Source organism: Schistocerca piceifrons, chromosome 9 (assembly GCF_021461385.2).
Source record: "Schistocerca piceifrons isolate TAMUIC-IGC-003096 chromosome 9, iqSchPice1.1, whole genome shotgun sequence".
NCBI classification, from domain to species: Eukaryota; Metazoa; Arthropoda; class Insecta; order Orthoptera; family Acrididae; genus Schistocerca; species Schistocerca piceifrons.
Genome location: NC_060146.1, coordinates 206,182,547 through 206,208,661, shown reverse-complemented (window position 1 = coordinate 206,208,661; position 26,115 = coordinate 206,182,547). Strand labels below are relative to the sequence as shown.

At 45.4% G+C, this 26,115-nt stretch overlaps 1 non-coding gene across 1 annotated transcript; it reads right to left on the bottom strand.

Annotated features, from left to right (window-relative positions):
* Positions 1–21,069: 21,069 nt before the first annotated feature.
* On the bottom strand, positions 21,070–21,145 carry Trnat-ugu. The gene has a single exon. It is a non-coding gene; the product is annotated as a tRNA-Thr (tRNA).
* Positions 21,146–26,115: the final 4,970 nt, after the last annotated feature.

The window sequence follows — 26,115 nt, the reverse complement described above, 5'->3', positions numbered from 1 at the left end:
GTAAAGAGTCTAGAAATACAAGCAAGAGTAAACAGGAGGAGGAACAAGAGGAAGCTGGAGGAGGAGTTTGCAGAGGATGAAGATAATCCATCCTATGGACCTGGAATGCACTAAAAAGTTAATCCAATCTTTGTCGCTCGATTCCCAAAACTTTTATTTTCTCATACTAATTACATGTTTTCTAAGGATCTTCCAAACATATTTGTTTCAAACTTTCAGTAAATGTTACACAGTACCTTCTGCATAATTTAACACAGCCTTTTTCCAAAAAACTGTATATTTTTAATATATAAAAAAAAATGCAAAAAAAATGTTGTCAATTTTCATTACAATTGAAAAAAAATCATCTTTAATAACTGAACTAAAATTTTGTAAAATCCCTGTGTTAAGTTGTAGCCCATATTCCAATAAATAATCTGTAAAAAGTTCAACTTCCTACCTCAAATACTTTGTGAGGAAAGATGTAATTTATAAGCGTTATTTTAACATTGCAAGTATAGGGCGTTCCGGAGCCCCTTAATGTTGTTACAAAAAATCTCGAAAAATTCTTGACCAATTTACTACAAACTTTCACTAACCTATGAAACTTTCACACATAGGCTACATCTTTTCTATATACTATATAAAGACGAAGCATTGTTAACAAAATTCTCTAAAAATGCTTGACCGATTTACTTCATATTTTTACACGACAATCTAATAAATAGTTGAACAGACTTAGACTATATATTTTTAAATATATATGTAATAATATATAAAGAAGACATGCTGTTAGCAAAACTCTTCAAAAGTTCTTATTGGCTGAGTTCAAATTTTTGCATGATGCTATAATAAACTTTGAACAGTTATAGGTTTTTTGCTAAAAACGAGTGCAGTTTCGTTTTGTTTCTCGCAATCAACTTTAACTACGATACCACGGCATTTAAACCATTAGATAAATAGTTTTTCCCATATACATTCTTTCTCCTTATGTACAATTTTAAGGAAAAAGTGTATACGCAAATATGCTTATTTTGTTCCTTGCAGTCGATTTTAAGAAGAAACAGGAAAGTTATATTTCCAGCTTACTACGTTATGATTAGAGTGTTACTACAAAATCTGAATCGTTCGAAACTTCATAATCCTACCTATTCGGAGATTAAAACAATGCAAAATACTTTCATTGTAGCTACTATTCTCACAGATCCAGCAGCAGGAGAGACCTCTCATATCTTGTATATCAATGATCCCAACCGATTTAGCCATGCATTTCAAGTAACTTCTTTTCCCAGTCAAGGTTTCGCACGCAGTAACAGCCAGCCGGTGTGGCCGAGCGGTTCTAGGCGCTTCAGTCTGGAACCGCGTGACCGCTACGGTCGCAGGTTCGAATCCTGCCTCGGGCATAGATGTGTGTGATGTCCTTAGATTAGTTAGATTTAAGTAGTTCTAAGTTCTACGGGACTGATGACCTCCAGTGTTATGTTCCTTAGTGCTCAGAGCCATTTGAACCATTTTCGCAGCAACAATAAATAAGGCTCAAGGTCAGAGAGAGGGTGAAGAGAAGACGGACAAAGGAGGAAAGGAAGCGGTAATAGGAGGAGGAGGGAGGAGGTAGAGAGAGAGAGGGGGGGTAAGAAGGAGGGGTGAGAGATAAGAGGGGGGAGATGGACGAAGCGAGGGAGGAGGAGGTGATGGACAAAGGTAAGGGGAGGAGGAGATGGCTGTAGAGAGGGGGGAGAATGAGATTAGGATTTATCTCCAATTCCCATACACATTATGAATGGCTGTGCTCTAGTCAACAGAGTAGCGCACACCATAGTAGCTGGTAAATGAAACGTGGGTTCTGTATATCACACATGGTCCTGTTGATTGACAGTCCACTACATCGCAACTCTAAATATATTGCCTCCACGAATTTTCCTTGGTCGTAGCAACTAGCACCACTATTACGTTGTCGTATACTGAGTATATCCAGTGTGACTACCCCACTCTGACATTGCTGAAAAACACCCTCAATCATCACCACCTTTCGTAGCGAACTCCACTCTTGCTTTCCAGATAGTATCCCCTAGTAACTGCGATAGTCTTGTCATTGTTATTATTGCATCTAACCCTTGAATCGGCGTTTGTACTGCTTCCATATCCTGGTTTAGAGTGGTAGTGAGGCTCTGGCTTAATCTGTGACTTCCTTAGTAAGCTGTCGAAGCATGCGTGTGTTGCTCAGCACGCCGCTTTCCTAGTTCACAATTTGCTCGGAATGCCACTTCATAGTCGTTTTATTGGCCTCCGGTAACTTCTTTCCCCCATCTGTTGTCGTATTCAATTCGTTCATGTCTCTTGCGTCTGCTGTTCCAAATTTGTTCTTTAGTATTCTATATCTAGCATCCATCTAGCCCATTTTCACCCTCCTGGACTGATGCATTACGACTCTCATCACTTTCTGCGTCTACTCCTTTAATCACGCATATGCCCTGAGTAACTTCATGTGCTCCTTATATACCTTCGTCAGCATTCCGTTACTGTACGATGACTGTCGTACCCCTGAAAACACCTTCAGCGTCCATATCTCGTTCTGGAATTCCCAAACAATAAACAATAAACTCAATGACCATCTGTGGCTGAATAATACTACTTTTCGTTGTCTGGAAAACAGAACTTCTCCGTCCAGATGATGATCTTTCAGCACTCGATTCCCCTCCCAGCAAAGAGGCACAGCACTGCCAAAACTAACATTCTTCTTTTCTGGTCACTCTCCCATGTGTCAGTCTGAGGACGACGATCAGTATCATCTCCCCTCCTCTCAGAACCGCATATTAATATACTAATGATAAATCCTACCCTAACACAAACATACATCGTTGTCTAAAACAACATTAATGCCCTATACTATACACAAAAGAACAAGTCCCAAAAGTCACAAAACACAATGCATATAAATTATTTCCTTGGCCTCAGTACATATCGAGCTTGAGGCACCTTAACCTCCTCCTCTTGTTGCTCATCCTTCCGCTTGTTCTTCATCTTTGGGTCTTTCCTCACTTTCATTCTTACTCCTCATAGAATTGCTACAGATGTACCATTGAGTGGTCGTAGATGTCCAACATGCACAATTGTTGACCTCGTCAGCAGCTGCAGGTTGACATTTACCGGTGATATGGAGTCAATTACTTGGTTATGGGTCCTGGTACCACGCTACAAATTTGCTTATTTCTCACTTCAGAGTATATGGACTCGTTAACATCACCCATTGACCTACTTTATACTGAGGTAACGTTAACACTCGCTTTACTGCCTCTTCCTGCTCCTCCAGGGCCTTAGTACTTGCTTGCTGACTCTTTCTCCACACTTCTCTTAAGATTCTTGCAAATTCTTGGACCGACTCTTCACTCCTGCCTTGTCTAATCATGTCGAGTGGTGACGACATCTTCTTCCCATACACCACCTCGAGTGGCGACAACCTTGTGCTAATGTGCACTTTGGAACTTTACGCACTCACTACCACTACCAACAATAAATACGTGTCCTAGTCTAAACGTCTTTCCAATTGTCCAGTGAACTTCTCCTGTCCTCTTGTTAACTTACACATGAAGTGGACTAGATACACATTTTTTTATTCCTTGACAAAACTCTTAGACATGAATTTTGTCCCCTGGTCCATAATTATTGTCTCTGGAACCCAAAACTTCAATATCCATCTATTAACTAACACTTGGGTGACGGGGGCTGTTGTTGGGCTGGCATCGGCATCATCCCGATGTAACGAGAAAAATGGTCTATAATGGCAATACGGAACTGCTACCTGTTGTTGTTCGGTTGAATGGTCCTAACACAACCATCCCAAAGAAACTAAACGGTTCCATTGCTTCTGGCAACCTCTGCAATAGTACCTGGTTCCGACTGAAATCTGCACACTGCACGCATTCCACACAATTTTTGAGTAGTGATTGACAACAATCTTCTTTCCCTTCTACTGGTACTTCACTGCCCCTTTCCAATTCATCATCCTGCATCCATCATTGCCTGACAAAACGTGATCAAGCATTTAATGTAGTACTTCTTGCTTCAATTCTGCTGACACAATGACCTGTGATCCTAATTTAGTTTCCATACGCAATAACCCAGCGTGGATGCTAAACTGTTTTTGCTTGCCATACTGTTTACACTCCTCGCTGACGCTCTGTACTGTTTAACATTCCACAATATCCTGACCCAGTACCAGTACTAATGCTATTTTCCTGATTAACCGATCCACATTACCATGTTTCTTCCCAGATTTGTGGATTATTTCGTACTCAAATTCACTGATTTTTAATGTCCTTCTCCTCAGCCTACTGTATGGAACCTTCAAACCTAGTGACCACTTCCAAACAGCATGGCCCATCATTACCTTGAAGTTCCTTCTGTACGGATAACACTGGAAGTATGTTACTTCGTACACTGAGCTAAGCATATCTCTCTTCGTTGTAGAATAATTCTTCTCTGCTGTGTTCAACTGTCTTGATGCAAAGGCAATAGGATATTCTTTACTATCGACCTCTGGCTCAAAACGCACCCAAGAACATGGTTCAATGCATAGCATGACAATATGAACTTTTTCTGAAAATCTGGAAACACCAACACTGGACTCGATGTTAATACTTCCTTTAATTCGACAAACGCCCCTTGACATTCCTCTGACCATATACACTTAACATCCTTCTTCGACAACTGTGTAAGCCGTCATGCGATAACCACACACCTCTTCACAAATGATCTGTGATTTTTGAGCCCCAGAAAAGATTGTAATTCCTTGGTTGTTCCTGGTACGAGAAAGTTATGCACAGCTCGCACTAATCAAGGATCAGTTCTTACACCATCCTTACTAATTACATAATGAAAAGAGTTGACTTCTTGCGCAAAGTGACATTTCTAAGTACTTAGTGTCAAGTGAGCTGCCGGTAACCTCTTGAATGCTTCCCTTAGTCGTTGCTTAAATGATTTCAGGTTTTTTAGTACCCTGTCCAATAAACTCTCGAACGTTGCTGGAGCATTTTTTAACCCAAACTGCATCGTTCTGTACTGATAATGTCCCCAAGGTGCTGTAAACGCAGTTTTCGCTCTTTTGACCAGAGCCACGTCTGACAGATGGTATCCACTCTTCAAGTCCATAGTCAAGAAGTACAGGCTTCGCTCAAGATTATCAATCGTTTCTGTGATGTTCGGAATTGGATAGACATCTGTCTTAGTTTTATTATTTTAATGGCAATAACTGCAACAAAATCTATATTTCTTTGAGTAGTCCACAGACTTCTTCAGTACAGTTACAATTCCCGCCACCCAGGAGCTAGTACTCTCTTCTGTTATAACCCTCAGCCAATTGTTGATTAATAAATTCCTCCAGAATCGGTTGCAGTGATCGCAGTATTCTGTACGGTCTCCGATGTGCTGCTGCTTCTTTCCTTGTCGCAGTCCTGTGTTGTGTTAGTGGTTTAGCAGGCAATGGCCTGTGTGGCAAGAAAAGATCTTTATTCTAGCAACAGGTCCTCCATCTGAGTCCTTTCTGTTCCCTTTAAATGCTTCGATTTTTCGCGAAATACCGTCCTACCAGCATCCCGTGTCGTCTTATATCCTATACCTTCTGTGCAGCAATCTTCCTCATCTGGGATATCCAATGTGGTCAACAATCTTCCTTTCAATAACTTAACCTACTTGGCACAATAATTATCCACATTGATGGGTATTACTTTCCCTTCACTCCTCGTTTATTTGTGTACACTATTACATCTCGGCAAAGAACACGCTGTATCCAGTACCTCAATATTCTCCAGCATTTCCACTGTAGACAAAGTATCACTTGGTAAGTCAGGTTCCACATTCACACAAAGCGATTTTCCTGTGCCACTCGGCACGCAGTCATGTTAATGAAGCCTTAATGTTATTCGTCATGATGTAATTGGATTGCCTGTGCACCAGAGGCTCCTCGCAACAGATCAGCATTGTCAACAGCTTCCCCTAGCCGGAAGGTCTTCCCACTATGCTCCACTATACATAGCTTAGCTAAACGTCACTTATGGCATGATGTTGATGTAAAAAGTCTAACTCTACGATTATGCCCTAGCACTCGCTTACATGGGACTTCACTTCGACACAATGCCTAAACTTGGTCGTCTCAAACGAAAAAGTGATCAGAAGCGATCGTATATGATTATCCCCTACTCCACACAACTTGTGGCATTGGAATCCACATACCTATTAAGTCTGTTGAGGCCACTGACACAGGCGCCCCTGTGCCCAAAAAAACGTTATTTTCCCTACCATCTATCACACTCACTATTTCACATTCCACCTCTGCATTCGTTTTTACTGCATTTATTTTTACTGTGAACTCCTATAAGCGGCTGTGAAGTTCCCTCTTAAGTTTAGCGGGTACTCATTACCCCCAGACCACCTCTCCCATTACCCCTATACCCATGCCGTTGATCTGCACCACCTCTACTTCTGTTGCCATTATGTCCCCGTTAATCCTTCATTGCTGGTACCATTGCCTCTGCACATGCCATGGACGTCCACAATTAAAACGTTATACGTTCGACGCGAACATGGTTCTCAATCCCTTGTACCTATTGACACATCCATTTCCTCGTACCACAAACTAGTCTAGTTGCTGTACGGAGATCTTTAGGTGCCCAGTGTGCACCCTCCTAAACATCTCTGGTACGAAACTTCTGAGTAAAACATCAAGACCATATTGCTTGGCCTCCTGCAGCAGTACTTTATTTACCGAGTCACTTTGCGTTATCTTGTAATTATATACATTAAGTTTCCTAATCTTATCCTAAAATCTTCAACAGCTTCATTGTGCCTTTTGGAAACCACACTCAACTGCTCACGGGAAGACAATGCACTGTTCTGTTTCTTATACCTTTGTTCTGAGCCTTGCCTGAGTTGACCAAAAGTCTCCGCCTCGTGCAGTGCCTCTGTGCACTGTACAAGTAACTACGCTTTTCTGTCCAAATGACTTACGGGAATGCAGCCGTATGGCATCGACGACAACCGCAGGTTGTCGACGACTCACCCGGCTGTATCCCTGTAAGTTATTTGAACACTGTATAACACGAGAGAAACTCGGGTCCCGCTACGCTTCTCCTGTTAAACGTAATTTTTGTATCTGTAAAAACTCCTTACGTGACGAAGCCCTTGTGTCAGCCGATGACTTGATATCCGCCCCAAACACTCAAACATTCTGGGAAAACCTACCAGAAAATGTAGAAACAAGATTAGCAGCAGAAGGATCCACTCCTAGAGCTTGTGACTTCAACACCTCTATTTCCTCATTATGCTCGACCAGCTTATTATCCAAAACAAATTTATGTGCCCTTAATTGAGATACTTGATTCAGTAATGACTCTATAACCTCATCTCTGGTGACACGTTGTGTCTCTGATTTTGCCATTGCCTCACCGTTACAAATTTTCACGAGTGAGGATGAATAATCCACTCAAGTTTTTGGCTCTCTTGCTGATACTGACGTTTCGTTCGGTAGGCTATCTATACTGAGTCCTGATGGGTACACGATTCTATCACCTAACACCATGTGAAGACCGCTTTTTGCGGTTCACTGTTACAATCTTAGACCATCCTGAGTATCATTCTGGGAAAAGCATGGCCGGTCAGATCTCCAAACCCGACTCTTTCGGTCTAAGTTTTAGAGCATTACGTGGGCTGTTGTTTACGAGAGTCCGCGTACCATCAGAGGAACGCTCTGTTCCAAAGGTTATTAGTACAGTAAAAATGCTACATCGTTAGTGTGGTGTCACCGCCAGACACCACACTTGCTAGGTGGTAGCCTTTAAATCGGCCGCGGTCCATTTGTATACGTCGGACCCGTGTGTCGCCACTATCAGTGATTGCAGACCGAGCGCCACCATACGGCAGGTCTAGAGAGACTTACTGGCACTCGCCCCAGTTGTACAGCCGACTTTACAAGGAAAGGTTCACTGACAAATACGCTCTCATTTGCCGAGACGATAGCATAGCCTTCAGCTACATTTGCTACGACCTAGCAAGGCGCCGTATTCAGTTGATAATTAATATTATGAAGCATGTACCGTAACGAGAGATGTGCTACAATTGTGGATTAAAGTTAAGTATTATATCAACTACTTACTTTATTTGCAATTCTCAAGATATTGTCCTGTTCCAGACCTCACTCCAGTCAGCGTGTAATTAAACGCGTGCATTTCGGCCTCCTCTAGAAAAACAGTGTTGGCTCTTCTGCCAACACTACAGTTACAATGTGTTTTCGATCTAGTGTATCAAGTTAACGTATTGGTCCTCATATGCAGGAACTTTTTTAGCTGACTACATAAGGGGCTTAAAAAGTGCCTGATTTAGTTCTCTGTGAAGAGGGGAAACTGATCATCTCGGTATATAAGGGACAGTCAGATAAAACTGAACACCCGTGGAATGGTTCCACTCCAAAGTAATCACCTCACAAATTAAGAAATTTATGCTACTGGTGGTCGAGACAATCAATTTCTGTTTCGCAGAGCGCTGTTCGTCGCTGATGAATCCACAACCGCATCCACTCTTGAACTTCCTCTTGCGACTGCAACTGATGTCCACGCACGTCTTTCTTCAGACCGCCAAAGATGAGAAAATCATACGCTGAAAGTTCTGGGCTGTACGGAGGATGTTGCAGTATTTCCAACCAAATCGCCGAAGCGTAGCCTTCGTCTGACTGGCAGTGTGAGGGCCGACGTTATCGTGCGAAAAGACGCTTCCTCTGCACGGCGAGTCCATAGAGCGTGTAACCACAATCAGTGCGCAGCGCTTCGAAGACACTTTGCAGAAACAGAGCCGCACCATTAAGTTAAAACGCCCAGGAAAGCTGTCGGGTGGAGCCATCCTGTTGCACGATAACAACCGCCCCATACTGTCAATTTGACGAAGGATACGCTTCAGCGAGTTGGTTGGGAAACACTGCAACAACTTCCGTACAGCTCGGATCTGTCACCGTATGATTTTCTCATCTTTCGCGAGCTGAAGAAATACCTGTGTGGACGTCGGTTTCACTCGGATGAAGAAGTGCAAGTGCGGGTGCGGTTGTGGATCCGTCAGAGACGGAGCGTTATCACAGTGATTGATCATATCGTCTCCCGGTGGCGTAAATGTTTTAACGTGAGTGATGATTAGTTTTGAATGGACTCTTTCCATGGAACCTCTGCGGCAGATGTTCCTGTTTTCAGTTGACTGTCCCTCACATACACTGAAAAGTCTAAGAAACTGGTACACCTGCCTAATATCGTGTAGGGCTCCCGCGAGCTTGTAGAAGTGCCGCAACACGACGTGGCATGGACTCGACTAATGTCTGGAGTAGTTCTGGAGGGAAATGACACCACGAATCCTGCAGAGCTGGCCATAAATCTGTAAGTGTACGATGGGTTTGAGAGCTCTTCTGAACAGCACGTTGCAAGGCATCCCAGATATGCTCAATAATGTCCATGTCTGGGGAGTTTGGTGGCTAGTGGAACTGTTTAAAATCAGAAGAGTGTTCCTGGAGCCGCTCTGTAGAAATCCTGGATGTGTGGGGTGTCGCAGTGTCCTGATGCAATTGCCCAAGTCAATCGGAATTCACAATGGACATGAATGGATGCACGTGATCAGACAGTATGCTTACGTACGTGTTACCTGTCAGAGTCGTATCTAGACGTATCAGGGTCCCACTTCACTCCGAATGCACACGCTCCACACCTTTTCAGAGCCTCCACCAGCTTGAACAGTCCCCTGATGACATGCAGGGGCCATGGATTCATGAGGTTGTCTCCGTACCCGTACAAGTCTATCCGCTTTATACAATTTGAAACGAGACTCGTCCGACCAGGCAACATGTTTCCAGTCATCAACAGTGGAATGTCGGTGTCGATGGGCCCAGACGAGGCGTAAAGCTTTACTCGTGCAGTCATGAAGGGTACACGAGAGGGTCTTCGGCTCCGAAAGCCCATATCTGTGATGTTTCGTTGAATGGTTCGCACACTGACAGTTGTTGATGGCTCAGCATTGAAATTTGCAGCAGATTGCGGAAGGGTTGTACTTCTGTCACGTTGAATGATTCTCTTCAGCCGTCGTTGGTCCCGTTCTTCTCGGATCTTTTCCCGACCGCATCGATATCGGAGATTTGATATTTTATCGGATTTCTCATATTCACAGTACACTCGTGAAATGGTCGTACGGGAAAATCCCCACTTCATAGCTGCCTCTGAGATGCCGACCACGTTCAAACTCAATTACATCTTGATAACGTGCCACTGTAGCAGCAGTACCCGATCTAACAACTTCGCCAGACACTTGTTGTGTTCTATAGGCGTTGTCGACCGCAGCGCCGTATACACATCTCTGTATTTGAATACACATGCCTATACCGTTTTGTTTTTGGCTCTTCAGTGTATATAGGTGGATGGAAAAGTGGTACGCACAACCCTGTAATAACGGTACTCAATGGTAATCTAGCGCATACTCCAGCTCTCTATTTTTGGAGCGTGGTGCCAAACGGCCATTGACGTACACACGTCCCTCACATTTGTTCCTTGATGAACGGCGAAATAGTTTTGAGATTTTACGACGAATGGCTCTGGGTACGCCTGCCGAGACTCAGTACCCATTCCGTGTTGTGGCTTTCTTCGATCTGATTCGTCTGTCTGTGTGGCGCGGCAGGCTGTAAACCATTCGACACAGACTATTGTCGTCGTTTCGGTCACCTACCCAATCGTTGGTCTGACGTATTTTTCCATTCTTGTCGTTCGTCTGCCATCCTATTCTCTGCTGCGTCCCATATAACCGATAATATATTCATGCTCAGACCTGCCCTGCAATTTCTTCCTTCCACCGCACCTTAATCTTCTAATGATGTCTTAATGCATGCTGAACCTTTCTCTCTTCATTACACGCTTTGTCTCATTCGAGGATATCTTCATTCCTTACTCGATCGAACCTTCTGATATTCAAGAGTAACAATACGTTTCACTGTCTTCTAATTGCTTTGTTTTCGCCTTTGTCATTGCCCACGTTTCGTAGCCGTTCAGCGGTGTTCTCCAAGAATTTTTCGTGAATATCTTTCTGGTCTCAACGTCTCTATTCTTGGATGTTAAAAACTGTTCATCCTATATAAAGCCCTTTGACGTGTTCCATCCTTGCTAATACGCCTGTCTAGCATCTTCCTTTTTCCTGTATCTTTCGTGCTTCCGAGACAGAAAACTTCATGCATCTCTTGAAGAGCCTCTTGTCCAAGTTTCACATTCAGCCATGCAGCATATCCTGATCTCAGTTTTCTTTCTTGATTATAATTAGATACATATTATAGTGTTCTGATAGCACAAGTTCCATTCCGTTAATCAACCGAATAAAATCCAATTCACGTTCGAATCTTGCTGTTACGTCATCAGCGAACTGTACGATTTTTACTGCCCGCAACAAACGGCTCTCACATCGAGATAATTCTTCACTTCCCTCATCGTCTTCTCAATATGCAAATTAACCCTGCCGTACACTTTCCCTCTTCTGATTTTTTTGTACTTTTCCGTCAATGCTCACTGCTCTGGTCTGCTTCGTGTGAAAAGAATGGCATTGCCCTACCATCTCCGTAGCTGATACTGCGTACCTAAAACTATTAAACATTTCAAATTGTGAAAAGCCTTCTCGAAAGGTACATATGCATTCTTTTTCCTTATTTTTTCCTAGATCTGTCTCCTTGTCGTTAGGGGCAGTTTGAAAGTTAGTATTCTTGCACCCTTGCATCACCTTAAGAAAAACTTGTCCTCTTCTACACTCCTGGAAATTGAAATAAGAACACCGTGAATTCATTGTCCCAGGAAGGGGAAACTTTATTGACACATTCCTGGGGTCAGATACATCACATGATCACACTGACAGAACCACAGGCACGTAGACACAGGCAACAGAGCATGCACAATGTCGGCACTAGTACAGTGTATATCCACCTTTCGCAGCAATGCAGGCTGCTATTCTCCCATGGAGACGATCGTAGAGATGCTGGATGTAGTCCTGTGGAACGGCTTGCCATGCCATTTCCACCTGGCGCCTCAGTTGGACCAGCGTTCGTGCTGGACGTGCAGACCGCGTGAGACGACGCTTCATCCAGTCCCAAACATGCTCAATGGGGGACAGATCCGGAGATCTTGCTGGCCAGGGTAGTTGACTTACACCTTCTAGAGCACGTTGGGTGGCACGGGATACATACGGACGTGCATTGTCCTGTTGGAACAGCAAGTTCCCTCGCCGGTCTAGGAATGGTAGAACGATGGTTTCGATGACGGTTTGGATGTACCGTGCACTATTCAGTGTCCCCTCGACGATCACCAGTGGTGTACGGCCAGTGTAGGAGATCGCTCCCCACACCATGATGCCGGGTGTTGGCCCTGTGTGCCTCGGTCGTATGCAGTCCTGATTGTGGCGCTCATCTGCGCGGCGCCAAACACGCATACGACCATCATTGGCACCAAGGCAGAAGCGACTCTCATCGCTGAAGACGACACGTCTCCATTCGTCCCTCCATTCACGCCTGTCGCGACACCACTGGAGGCGGGCTGCACGATGTTGGGGCGTGGCGGAAGACGGCCTAACGGTGTGCGGGACCGTAACCCAGCTTCATGGAGACGGTTGCGAATGGTCCTCGCCGATACCCCAGGAGCAACAGTGTCCCTAATTTGCTGGGAAGTGGCGGTGCGGTCCCCTACGGCACTGCGTAGGATCCTACGGTCTTGGCGTGCATCCGTGCGTCGCTGCGGTCCGGTCCCAGGTCGACGGGCACGTGCACCTTCCGCCGACCACTGGCGACAACATCGATGTACTGTGGAGACCTCACGCCCCACGTGTTGAGCAATTCGGCGGCACGTCCACCCGGCCTCCCGCATGCCCACTATACGCCCTCGCTCAAAGTCCGTCAACTGCACATACGGTTCACGTCCACGCTGTCGCGGCATGCTACCAGTGTTAAAGACTGCGATGGAGCTCCGTATGCCACGGCAAACTGGCTGACACTGACGGCGGCGGTGCACAAATGCTGCGCAGCTAGCGCCATTCGACGGCCAACACCGCGGTTCCTGGTGTGTCCGCTGTGCCGTGCGTGTGATCATTGCTTGTACAGCCCTCTCGCAGTGTCCGGAGCAAGTATGGTGGGTCTGACACACCGGTGTCAATGTGTTCTTTTTTCCATTTCCAGGAGTGTAATTTAGTTTGAATTTTCCCTTTCATTCTTGAAAAAAGTACTCGTGCTAGTATTTCTGATGCATGTGATACTAGGCTGATTGTGTGGTAATTTACATGTCCATTCGCGCTTGGTTCCTTTGGGACTGCAAACTATATTCTTTTCTAGTTACTTAAACTCCATTCACAAGCTTATATACACTCCTGGAAATGGAAAAAAGAACACATTGACACCGGTGTGTCAGACCCACCATACTTGCTCCGGACACTGCGAGAGGGCTGTACAAGCAATGATCACACGCACGGCACAGCGGACACACCAGGAACCGCGGTGTTGGCCGTCGAATGGCGCTAGCTGCGCAGCATTTGTGCACCGCCGCCGTCAGTGTCAGCCAGTTTGCCGTGGCATACGGAGCTCCATCGCAGTCTTTAACACTGGTAGCATGCCGCGACAGCGTGGACGTGAACCGTATGTGTAGTTGATGGACCTTGAGCGAGGGCGTATAGTGGGCATGCGGGAGGCCGGGTGGACGTACCGCCGAATTGCTCAACACGTGGGGCGTGAGGTCTCCACAGTACATCGACGTTGTCGCCAGTGGTCGGCGGAAGGTGCACGTGCCCGTCGACCTGGGACCGGACCGCAGCGACGCACGGATGCACGCCAAGACCGTAGGATCCTACGCAGTGCCGTAGGGGACCGCACCGCCACTTCCCAGCAAATTAGGGACCCTGTTGCTCCTGGGGTATCGGCGAGGACCATTCGCAACCGTCTCCATGAAGCTGGGCTACGGTCCCGCACACCGTTAGGCCGTCTTCCGCTCACGCCCCAACATCGTGCAGCCCGCCTCCAGTGGTGTCGCGACAGGCGTGAATGGAGGGACGAATGGAGACGTGTCGTCTTCAGCGATGAGAGTCGCTTCTGCCTTGGTGCCAATGATGGTCGTATGCGTGTTTGGCGCCGTGCAGGTGAGCGCCACAATCAGGACTACATACGACCGAGGCACACAGGGCCAACACCCGGCATCATGGTGTGGGGAGCAATCTCCTACACTGGCCGTACACCACTGGTGATCGTCGAGGGGACACTGAATAGTGCATGGTACATCCAAACTGTCATCGAACCCATCGTTCTACCATTCCTAGACCGGCAAGGGAACTTGCTGTTCCAACAGGACAATGCACGTCCGCATGTATCCCGTGCCACCCAACGTGCTCTAGAAGGTGTAAGTCAACTACCCTGGCCAGCAAGATCTCCGGATCTGTCCCCCATTGAGCATGTTTGGGACTGGATGAAGCGTCGTCTCACGCGGTCTGCACGTCCAGCACGAACGCTGGTCCAACTGAGGCGCCAGGTGGAAATGGCATGGCAAGCCGTTCCACAGGACTACATCCAGCATCTCTACGATCGTCTCCATGGGAGAATAGCAGCCTGCATTGCTGCGAAAGGTGGATATACACTGTACTAGTGCCGACATTGTGCATGCTCTGTTGCCTGTGTCTACGTGCCTGTGGTTCTGTCAGTGTGATCATGTGATGTATCTGACCCCAGGAATGTGTCAATAAAGTTTCCCCTTCCTGGGACAATGAATTCACGGTGTTCTTATTTCAATTTCCAGGAGTGTAGATTTGCTCCACTCTTCGGCATAATAACCGCAAGAGGTCCAGTGGTCTTTCATCAATATCCGAACATTTAGTCTTTCTGAGGTCATGGAAAGCTTTTTGAAATTTAGAAATAAGCAACAATCTCCACTATCATCTTCTCGCGCTGTGTCGTAATTTTCAGTTGGCCAAATTTCCTGTAGACTACTATAAAATTTCTCCACCTGTGGTTTTCATCTTCATATGTTATTTTCTGCTGAACGAGGTCGTCTCTTTCTGCAGACGTTCATATTATTTTGTTCAACACCTTACATTCATTGTTAAACTTCCTTTGTAACTTATGGAGGTGTGTGATATGTCTTAGAACATTGTGTCTGTTGATACTGATGTAAGTTGTGTTTAAGAACAGCAGGCAGTTGCACTAGCAGAGACGTATGTTATCAGTGTGTAGAGAATTCTAAAACTATTTGAATAATTTGTATAAAGTTTATTTGATGGACGTCATAGTATTCCAAAAGTCATATTTACTGGTCGATCTGGGCAATGAGATTGTGATTGACACATTAATATTTGTTTCTGACCTCTGCCTAACGGGGTCGACGATTTGTAAATACTTGGTCGAGCTAAAAACGGCCCCTTTTAAGTAATTTCGTGACCAGACGTGAGTTGTGGAACGCTTATTTCGGACGTCTACAGTCGGAAACGTAGTGTGAGAGACAAGCAGCTGAGGAATGCGAACTATCGCGCAAACAGCGGCCTTCTGCGACGTGTAACGACAGCTTTTGTGAAGTGATGAGAGCGTGCACTGAAGTATCCCAGCCTTGAAACACGACACGTGCAGTGTCCATCGGATTTTTCCTTAGCAGTGTGGAGACATGTCGCCGTCGCAGGGAGTCAAAGCCCTGTCTCGTGAGCCAGTTGTTTGCTGCGGACGGGAGATCAGCATGATACAGTTCAGTGATGAGGCAGAAAAAATGTCGTGTTCGTAACGAAATGGAGCGAGCGAACATAAACAGGAAGAAAAGTATGCTAATGGTGTGCACGGAAGATGGCGTGCACAAGAGGGTCTTGAAGAGATCCATGAACATTTTTTTGTCTACGAAGTAGACTGGATAAAGAAGAAAGATGGAAGAAAGATATAGTAACAAGGATTGCTTAAGGAAAGAGACCTTTCTACAAATATAGCCTACTGCTATCCTCCAAATACACTGTGTGACAGGAAAAATGGAGGACGTAGAAGAGAAGGAGGAAACGAAATGAAACTTCAGGGGTAGAGTGGGTATGTGACGCTATTGCAGTGATTACAAAATCTAGGCGAACGTACAAAGAACTTGGTAGTAATAATCTGTTTGTCATTATGAATTTGCACCTCCTATGGACTGGATGCATGCACCGATTCGCTTGGAAGGCTGTCATAAAGCCGTTGTATCGTGTCGTAAGGCGAACTGGTCTGTAATTCTTGTAAACGGTCCCCTCTGACAAGGGGAAGGCCTCAGACACGGCCAACCGATTAGGCTAAAATTTTGCAGGTCGCTTGTGTACAACGTAAAATGAGAGGACTTTAAGATATTTTGGGTCAACACCCCCGCAATTTTGAGAAAATCACCCCTAAAGGTTATGACGAACAATCGACTCTAAATTGGAGGGATCGATGGATAAATGTAAATAGAGAATTTTTCATCATCAGGTATGGGGTCCGCAAACGCAAACTTTTCCAGAAATCGAAGAAAGAAACTTTTACGACTGCCGCTTCTGTACCCTCAAGGTAAACACTTTTCGCCGACAGCGGCGATAGCGCAACGGCCAAGGTAACTGGTTGGGAATCGGAAAACCCGGGTTAGAATCTCGTAGAAACTTAGCGGATGTTATTCTAAGGCAGGTTTGTTTTTGTCGACTCTTTGGAAGGAACAGTGTAGCTGTCTAAAGATTGCATTCATTAGATGTTCTTGGTGCCGTGAGTATATTTGTTTCCAATGTTTATATAACAAGTACCATCCATCTAGTTTTTCGAAGAATAGTGAGAACACGTAACAGTGACTGGAAGAGCCATTGTAAAGTGACCTGGAGTATCGTTTTAGTTGTTTACTATCCCAAGAGGTTTGAGAAATTTATTTGCCTACCTTATTATTATCATTCCTTATTGATTTACTTACCTTATTAACCCTCCTATTCCTATCAATTGAGATATGGAAAAATACAAACGAAAAGAAAACATACGATAGGTTTCTTCGAGATTCGAACTCGGAGTCTCCGATTCCCAGCCAGTTACCTTGGCCGTTGCTCTATCGATGCTGTCGACGAAAAAGCGTTTACCATGTGGGTACAGAAGCGCCAGTTGTAAAGGTTTCTTACCTCGTTTTCTGGAAAGTTATGCGTTTTTGGACCCATACCTGATGATGAAACATGCTCTATTTACAGTTATTTATCGATCCCACCAATTTTGAATCGATTGTCGTCATAACCGTTAGGCGAGATTTTCTCAAAATTGCGGGGGTGATGACCAAAAATATCTAAGATTCCTTCGTTTTAGGTTGTAGACAAGCGACCTGCCAAATCTGAGCTGAATCGGTTGGCCGTGTCTGAGGCCTTCCCCTTGTGAGACGGAGTCGACGTCCGAGATGGTTCCACTCCTCTACCATCGGGGAAATAGACTAAAGCGTCAAAGAAACTGGTATAGGCATGCGTATTCAGATACAGATATGTGAACTGGCAGAATATGGCCCTGCTGTCGGAAACACTTGTATAAGACAACAAGTGTCTGGCGCAGTTGTTAGATCTGTTACGGCTACTACAATGGGTGGTTATCAAGATTTAAGTGAGTTTGGACGTGGTGTTATAGTCAGCGCACGGGCGATGGGACACAGCATCTTCGAGGTAGCGATGAAGTGGTGATTTTCCCGTACGACCATTTCACGAGTGTACCGTGAATATCGGGAATCCGGTAAAACATCAAATCTCCGACATCTCCGCTGCTGCAAAAAGATCCTGTAAGAACTGGATCAATGACGATTGAAGAGAATCGTTACACGTGACAGAAGTGCAACCCTACGGCAAATTACTGCAGAATTTGATGTTTGGCCATCAACAAGTGTCAGCGTGCGAACCATTCAACGAAACATCATCGATATGGCGTTCGGAGTGAAGGCCCACTCGTGTACCGTTGATGACTGCACGACACAAAGCTTTACGCCTCGCCTGACCCGTCAACACCGACATTGAACAGTTGATGCCTGGAAACATGCGTCGGTGAGTCTCGTTTCAAATTGTTTCGATCGGATGGGCATGTACAGGTATGGAGACAACCTCATGAATCCATGGGCCCTGCAAGTCAGCAGGGGACTGTTGAAGCTGGTGGAGGCCGTGTAATGGTGTGGGGCGTGTGAAGTCTACATACGACTCTGGCAGGTGACACGTTCGTAAGCATCCTGTCTGACCACCTGCATCCATTCATGTCCATTGTGCATTCCGACGAACATGGGCAATTCCAGCAGGACAATGCGACGCCCCACACGTCCTGAATTGCTAAAGAGAGGCTCCAGGAACACTCTTCTGAGCTTAAACACTTCCGCTGCCCACCAAACTCCCCAAAGATGAACATTATTGAGCATATCTGGGATGCCTTGCAACTTGCTGTTCAGAAGAGATCTTCACTCCCTCGTTCTGTTACGGACCTGCAGGATTCATGGTGTCAGTACCCTCCAGCACTGCTTCAGACACTAGTCGAGTCCGTGACACGTCGTGTTGGGGCACTTCTGCGAGCTCGTGGGGGCTCTACACGATATTAGGCAGTTCTACAAGTTTCTTTGGTTCTTCAGTGTGTATGGGAATGTTTATGGTCACAGGAGAAACTCAATATGATTCAGACAGATCATATATATACTCGTGCCAGATATGGAGGACCATTGTTCTGTTGAAAAACGCCACCACAGTACTGTCGCATGAGAGGTAGTGCACGAGGGTGCATGAAATCCGTGAAGTACCATTGTGCCGTCAGATTTCCTTCGATTGCTACCAGCCATGACCTGAAGTCATGCCCGATTATTCCCAACATCGCAACGCCAGGAGTAACATCGCCGTGCCTCTCGAAAATATTCGAAGAATTTGACTTCTTTCCAGATTGCTACTGTACCCGCCGACGAGGGTCACAGAGGATGGTGCAGAACCGTGATTCATCGACGAACACAGTGGGACGCTATTCGTGAGCAGTCGCGGCACCACTCCAGACACAGCCGTTTGTGCTGTGCTGTTAGCGGCAGCCTAGCGGCGTGGTATTCCTCGACTGGCTGTCGCTAGTCTCCGGCCAAAGGTGAGGGATGACACAAAGTTGCAGGGAGTCCACTGCTTGTTTTCGGCTGACAGGCGCAGATGTGAAGGTTGTGCACAGTATGCCACCAGATCGTGGAACCTTGACAACGACTCTGGCTGCTCCCTCGTTCCCAGGAGCTAAGACTGGGGCACTGTCACATCGGAATGCTGGACAAATGCACGATTCGACCAGCTGGCCAAATGAATGTCTACAATGAGGCCCCTTTCCACATCTGTCACGTCCTGTTAAAACTGTCTTACATTGTACATGTTGCGACTTCCGTCCGTTCTCTTTTAAAAGATGGAGCGTGACGACAGGGGCTGCCTGACTTCGGATTACCAATTAACAGGTACATTTGACCTCACCTACTAATCTTCTGCTGTTTTGACCGTGGCCCGCATCGGACTCATCTCTTCTAGCAGCATCTTCTGATTATTAATTAAATAGCTGTAGGAGGCAACAGGGGAATTCTACAAACCAGAAGTCGGACAGGTCAGGTATAATCTCGCGTATATTTCCATAAACGAACACATGGAGATGCGAGGTAGCCTGTTACAAATGAAATATTGTATACTGCACACGTGGGAATAGCACAAACCAAAAACAGGAAACATTTAGCTGCAGGACAAGACAAAGGGAACAATTAACCAATATAAACGAACTTATGTTAACTCGTCCAGCCCTTGATCAAAGAGAGACAGAGAGTGTACAGTAATATCACCAAATCGGCGATTGAGGACCCTGTAGATCATGCGCCGACCCCACAACGCTCCTCCATAGATGGTGATCTTGTGCACTCTGGATCCAGTTGTCACGGACTCCTGTCTTTCTGTAGCTCATCCTCCTATCGCTTCCTGGCTCTTCCGACTGGACGGGTACCATCAGGTCTTCCCAAAAGTACGAGAGGTGTCTGGCCTCCTAGCAATGTCGCCTGCCAAGCTTATTCTCCGCGATTTCAGTGTTTGGTTGCCTCATCAGCTCATACTGTTCTTGGATTCCTCTACGTCTCCACGAGCTCCCTTCCTGGACAGGCCCAAAAATTCTTCTCATAATTTTTCTTTCGAAGACTAACAAGTTTTCTTCATCCTTCTTTGTTGTGCTTAGAGTTTCTGTCCCGTACAACAATGCTGGCACTATCACTGCATTGTAGGCTTTAAGTTTGGTCCTAAATGACAGATTCTTGGATGACATTATCTGCTTTAGACTGAAATAAGTTTTAGACCTATTCACAATACGTTGGTTTATTTCCTGTCTTAAATTATTTTGCCTCTTTAACCATGTACCAAGGTATTTAAAATTCTCCACTTTAGCAAATTTCCATATTCCTACCTGTAGCGAGGTGTCATTAGGGGCTTCTCTTGATACCTCCATTACCTCAGTCTTTTCCGCATTAATCCATAACCCGCTCTTACCTGCATTTTGCGCTAGGTCCTCTACAGTTTCTGCCATCTCTTCTCCTGATTCTGCTAGAACTGCGATGTCGTCTGTATAACCCAATAAATCTGTCCTATTATGCCAAGCTTTCTCAGAATGTTGTACGTACTTAATCTGTGGATACTGTCATAAGCCTTTGAGAAGTCCACGAACGTCACCGGAACCGATCGTTGACTTCTCAGCACTTTTCCCAGATTTGCCTCATGGTGAAAATTTGATCGATGGTCAATCGTCCTTCTTGGAAGCATGCCTTGTACTCTCGTACACTATCTCTTGCAAATGTCTTAAGTTTATCAAGTATTACTAAAGATAGAGCTTTATAAGATGCACTTAAGAGAGAAATGCCTCTCTAGTTGTTAAAATTGCTATTACTGTTCTTTTTATGCAGTAGGATAATGAAGGCTGATTTCCACTCTTCTGGCATTTCCTCTTTTTTCCATATTTTTTTATGATATTGTATAGCTCTTTCTGAAGTAAATGATAATTAATCGAAACCTTCACCTGCCAGCAGGTGTTGTTGATATACCTCAACGGCGACAGCTGAAAATGTGTTCCCCGCCCGGGACTCGAACCCGGGATCTCCTGCTTACATGGCAGACGCTCTATCCATCTGAGCCATCGAGGGGACAGAGGACAGCGCGACTGCAAGGACTTATCCCTTGCACGCATTCCGTGAGGCCCGCATTCCCATCTGTCCACAACCTACATTCGTAATGTTCCTGCCTTCAACAACTCTGCCGTTATCCTATCTTCTCCTGATGCCTCATTATTCTTTACTTTCCTCATTGCGCTTTCTACATCTTGTTGAGTGACTTGAATGTTTGCTGCGTCTCCTTCACTCTCTATATTATTCTCGTATGGGAAGACACTCTGTGAATCTTCAGCATTTAATAACTCTTCAAAATATTTTCTGCATCTATTCACAATTTTTTCCTCGTCTGTTACCATATTTCCATCCTTATCATTAACAACCAAAACTTCGTTTCTGTGACCATTCCTCACATGTTTCAACATCTGAAACATTTTCCTGCTGTCTGATATTGTATTTGCCTTTTCGATTTCTTCAGTCATATTGCTCATAAACTTCCTTTTTTCTGTTCTCAGAATCCTATTTGTTTCTCTTCTTACGGTCTTGAGTGCTTCTTGTTGTTGCGCACATTGTCTGTCCAGCATGTGCACCGCCCATGTTCGCTTCCTGGTCTACACAGCTTATTCACGTGTCTCACTGAACCATTTCTTCTTAGTTGTCAGCTTTTTATTTCCTTGAATTTCTTCAGCTGCATCAGTTACAGAGGTCCTTATTTCTTCCTATCGCTTGTTAACACTTATTTCATCAGCGTGGTCTGATGCCAATACTTCATACTTGTTACGTACTTTAATCTTATACTGCTGGTATATCTCTGTATCCTTAAGTTTCTCAATATCAAACTATTTCTTGGTCACGTTGTTGTTTTTAATTTGGTAGCACAGCTGTAACAGTAATTTGGCTGTGACTAGGAAGTGGTCTGTGTCCGCATCTACTCCTCTGTACGATCTCACATCCATCATACACTTCTTGTGCCCCTCATCGATCAGCAGATGATCTATCTGATTGACGGTGCTACCATCTGGGGAAATCTATGAGCCTTTGTGGATCTGTTTGTAGGGGAAAGAAGTTGAGCTCACCACAAGATTCTGACGTAACGCAAAACTGATTAACAGCAGGCCATTTTAATTTGTTTTTGCATGCAAACACTCTCTTCCAATTGTTGTTCTATAGATCTCTTCTTGTACCACTTTGGCATTGAAGTCTCCCAGAATAATCTTAAGATTTCTGTTGCTAATGCTCTCCACTGTTCTTTCCAGTTCTTCATAGAATTCACTCATCTGTTCTTCATCACTTACGTTTGTTGGTGCATATGAATTAACAAAGGTGAGATCGCCATACCCATGTCTAATAGGTAGACACGATATCCTGTTTCTGACTACACTGAGGGCCTTCATTAGCCCTATAACCTGCTCACTCACCGCTCCATGTTCATTCTTCTCATTTTCTTCACAACCTCCATAAAATATTACTGATTTCTTCTCGCGTAATATCCCTACCCCTAGCCATCTTGTTTCTTGTAATGCAGTAACGTCCATTTTATACTCTTCTAGTTCAGAGACTACTGTCTTAACAGCTCTAGGTCTAGACAGATTTTTAATATTCCACGTGCCAACTCGTAAACCAGTGTATCTAGACATTTTCGACTTATGGGGTTCCATCCCATTCTGTGGACCATTAGTGAGGTTTTTTGCAGGGGGTAAGATGTCCCCTGGCCGCGTTACAGGTGTTGCGCAGGGTTATCCCAGTAGTGGACCTGCCGCTGTTCTGCTCTGAGCTGGCAGGATTTCTTTTCAGGGTTTGCTCCCTTAGGAAAGCTGGCTTCACCACGCCTCTAGAGCCTTCCTTGCCCTCTTGGTTGGAGGCAGAAAAGAGAAATGAAAGGCACCGTTGGGCCTCGAAACCTAATACCGTTGGGGCCGAAAAAGTAAGAGTTGGCCAAGGGAGGCCGATAGGAAAGAAAATATAAGAAGTTGTAGATAAATTGTAATGATTATTATCCACGAGGAAGGATAAACTGAAGCCGGACAAAGGGCAGTACGAAATACCGGGTGATCAAAAAGTCAGTATAAATTTGAAAACTTAATAAACCATGCAATAATGTAGATAGAGAGGTAAAAATTGACACACATGCTTGGAATGACATGGGGTTTTATTAGAACAAAAAAAGAAATTGGTAGACGCTTGATAGAACTCTTGCGCGCGTCGTTTGGTGATGATCGTGTGCTCAGCCGCCACTTTCGTCATGCTTGGCCTCCCAGGTCGCCAGACCTCAGTCCGTGCGATTATTGTCTTTGGGGTTACCTGAAGTCGCAAGTGTATCGTGATCGACCGACATCTCCATGTATGCTGAAAGACAACATCCGACGCCAGTGCCTCACCATAACTCCGGGAATGCTTTACAGTGCTGTTCACAACATTATTCCTCGACTACAGCTATTGGTGAGGAATGATGGTGGACATATTGAGCATTTCCTGTAAGGAACATCATCTTTGCTTTGTCTTACTTTGTTATGCTAATTATTGCTATTCTGATCAGATGAAGCGCTATCTATCGGACATTTTGTGAACTTTTGTATAATTTTTTTTTGTTCTAATAAAACCCCATGTCATTCCAAGTATGTGTGTCAATTTGTACCTCTCTATCTACATTATTCCGTGATTTATTCAGTTTTCAAATTTATACTGACTTTTTGATCACCTGGTACTATCCCGCAAGCGTGGTTAGCTTTGTCGAGCCTACCGATCGATATGCAAATCGTTGTATTTCTGATGGTTCACGACCGAGATGATAGCGGTCGCATTACCTTTAATGCGAAACAATTATAACCGCAGATGTAAAGTTGGCTGCTACTGAAAGTAGCTAAGGAAGCACAAAGACGTACAAATGGCGGCAGGTTCTGCGGGCCTACTCGAACTAACAAGTGCAAGCAACTGAGGACGAGAGGACTTCTCCCGTCAGCTTCGTTACCGACAGTATCGCAACCCAGTAAGCGTTCGCCGGCACAAAGTGGAGCTGTGCCCAACATAACCAGAGTGACGGTTAAGATTTGTTTCGGCCTGCAAGGCCTGGTCTCACGGTTCCGAGGTTGGATTCCCTGGAGTGGCAGTAATTCGGTGAAAACAGAGGGACAGATTGTTGTCCCTCCACCACGCAGATGCCTGCTGTGGAATTCAAAGTAAAGGCTCTAACTGCCTTTTTGGTCGTCCGCCATATTGTATATTACTAGGAAAAATGAAGCAGGAACTCGGAAAAGTAATCCGCCCCCACGAGACAGCTGTCCTCTGGTTAGGCAATCCTTTGGTGATGTCTGACTGCCGAGGAAAATTACACTGCGCAACAAAACCAAAGGATCACGTTTTCGAACCCTATAATTGTTTCGCATTCGAGGCATAAGCTTGGAATTTGTCTCAAAGCTATCTAAAACCTTTCCCTGTAATGGTGTAGAAACGTGACGCTTCAAAGAGAAAGGTGTCAACACATGTGAAAAAACAGCCACTGTTCAAAAGTTCATGTGGGCTATACGGTGCGTTAATGATGTCACACTGGCACCAGATTTCACCACAGTTCTGCACAACGCCACCGTGGACGTGACACACGATCAGAAGCTGATCGCAGCTGCTCTTATCCACGTTTCACCCTTTCGTCTGACGTCACTCCTATGGCGGTCAGAACCGCGACACCCAACGTTGAAATCGTGCGGTTTTCTGACGAGTGGCCGAGGAAACATTTCACACACACCGCGGCTCAGAATCAACAGGAAAAGCCCTCGGGGAGTAGCAAAAAAATGGCTCTGAGCCCTATGGGACTTAACATCTCAGTTCATCGGTCCCCTAGAACTTAGAACTACTTAAACCTAACTAACCTAAGGACATCACACACATCCATGCCCGAGGCAGAATTCGAACCTGCGACCGTAGCGGTCGCGCGGTTCCAGACTGAAGCACCTAGAACCGCTCGGCCACCAGCGGCCGGCGCGGAGTAGCGTAAAGAGTGTCAATGAAAGCACCCATTCCCTCTGGGTGTTGAGCTCCCACACATTTCGCTGTAAAGAACGACAGTTCACGGTGCGATGGGCAATAGGAAAATGTTCTTCACAACCTTTGCCGCTGCTGACACTGTGGGACGTTTCAACTCTTCTCTAAGGACCTTGTGGGGCGGCGTCCCCATTGAAAGCGATCACGCTCTTTTGGACTGCAGCGCGACAGCAATTTTTGCTTTGGTGTACAGGTTCGGGTCACTCGGGACCGCTGAAAACCATTCGACGAAATATGAACGTTACTGGAAGCAGCAAAGGCTACATATGCTTTTCCAGATCTCCTGTTTTCTGCTGCCCTGTGGCGTGACCACGCGGTAGTGGAACATCAACATGTGTATCAACAAAACGGCAAACGGTCTCTCTAAGATCCCCGAGTTCGACACCCACGGTGCCACCTGTGGTATCGATAGCACAGCGTAGATGCAAGTCCATAAGTTGGCACTACGAGACACCGACGACAGCGCACTCTAGCCGGCACTATGGAGCTCTACGATCGTCGCTCCAGATTCAGCCCATTTGATTCCGAGACGATGACCTAGCAATATTGTTTTTACTTCATAGGTGGCCATTACTGACTTTGTTATTCAATGATAGTTTGTCCTACTACTAGTGGCTATCAACGTTGATGCCTATCCAGTCGCACTACGGGCTCTTCAGTGTAAAGATACGTATGTCATTGACTAATAATTAAATGTACTTTCACGTAAGAATCTGTTCCGAGAATCTTACCTCACTTGCTCCTGCTACATTAGGCGTACCCATTCAGTTTACAGGAGCAGACCCACGCGCCGCCTTCCAGGCGGTATACAAAACCACCAACGCAAGTTTGTTGAGCACGTTTCAAATTTACCTGTCAGACACTTCGACATCAATTCAGCCTGGCGGTTGCTCTAGCGCCTGAGGACTAGGGTAGGGAATCCCTTCGACACTCTTTGGTGCGGTTTGCCTGCCTTCAGGCGCTAGAGCAGCCA